We start from the raw sequence: 1,316 nt of genomic DNA, 5'->3' as shown, positions 1-1,316 counted from the left end.
TTAATCACTGGCCTCATTTTTAATGATCTGTTGTGCCATTTTTGACTTTCCCAGAAGCTTGACTATCTTGTCTCGTAGTTTGTCAGTCTTTAAGCTGTAGATGATTGGGTTCAGCATTGGGAGGAGTTTGCTGTGGGAATTGGGAATTGCTGTGAAAAGATCCACATTCTGAATTAAACGCAGGTTCCCTAGTATGTATGCCAGCATGACTGGCATGTAGTAGAGCAGGACCAGCAGCAGGTGAGTGAAACAGGTGTGAAAGGCCTTCCAGCGCTGTGTTGTAGATGCAATCCGCATCACAGCAACCACTACAATCACATAGGTGAAAATAATAAAAGTCAAGGGGCCTAGCAAAACGGTCAATGACTTAGCTGTGCCCAGCTGGCGATTGTAAGAGGTGTCTGCACAAGCCAAATTGTATACTGGACCGTGTTCACAACAGCAGCTCTTTACCTCTCTGGAGGCACAATAAGGAAGCCTGGCAGCGAGGCTGACTGGGAAAATTTCCAGCAGAATAACCATAGACCAAATCCCTCCTATTATAAGCAGCATCCTCAGTTTGGTGTTTATGGTAGAGTAACGCAGGGGCCAGCAGATTGCAATCAGCCGGCCATACGGCAAAAGAGCAAGAGAGAAAGATTCCATGTCACCAAAAAAAATGCATGAAGAACATTTGGGAGAAACATGCTCCAAATGAACATGATTTTGATTGAACACAAAAACAGGCACCATTTGAGGAATTATAACACTATTCATTGAAATGTCAACAATAGCTACAGCAAGATACTTGGGATTCTGTAAACTGAATTTCATTAGAATGACAATCAGAAGAACAAGATTACCCAGCAAGGTGATGATGTAGATAATCGCCATGGCCAAAATTAGATCGTTTTAATTCGCTAAAGAGTGGAAGGCAGTTAGATAAAATCCCTCACTGAAAGAATCAGTTCCATTGCTGAAAGTAATTGAAAATTTCATTTGAACTCATTCAAATCTGAAAAACAAAAAGTTATTATTACACAAGTAAAAAGTTTTTAGCCCTAAAAAATTCATTGGTAACACTTACTTCACGTTCATAGTCACGAACTTACTTACCATAGTAATAATAGTAAATTATGCATAATTACATGCAATTAACCTTCAACCAAATTCTAATCCTACCCTAACCCTATAGTAAGTACATGTTGTTAATTATTACTCAGTACTTAAATATATAATTACTCTGTAACAATGACACCTTAAAATAAAGTGTAACCAATTCATTTTCAAATATATTTTATGAAAAGCCACTTTGAAAAGTCAATACAATTTTTTGT

General features: G+C 38.0%; 1 pseudogene across 1 annotated transcript; it reads right to left on the bottom strand.

Moving 5' to 3' along the window:
* LOC309505802 (olfactory receptor 52K1-like) lies at positions 1-873 on the bottom strand (annotated as a pseudogene). The gene has a single exon. The product of its transcript is annotated as an olfactory receptor 52K1-like (transcript).
* Positions 874-1,316: the final 443 nt, after the last annotated feature.

This window comes from Leuciscus leuciscus (genome assembly GCF_965113295.1).
Source record: "Leuciscus leuciscus genome assembly, chromosome: 9".
NCBI lineage: Eukaryota > Metazoa > Chordata > Actinopteri > Cypriniformes > Leuciscidae > Leuciscus > Leuciscus leuciscus.
The sequence above is the reverse complement of the archived record's forward strand: the minus strand, read 5'-3'. Positions and strand labels throughout refer to the sequence as shown.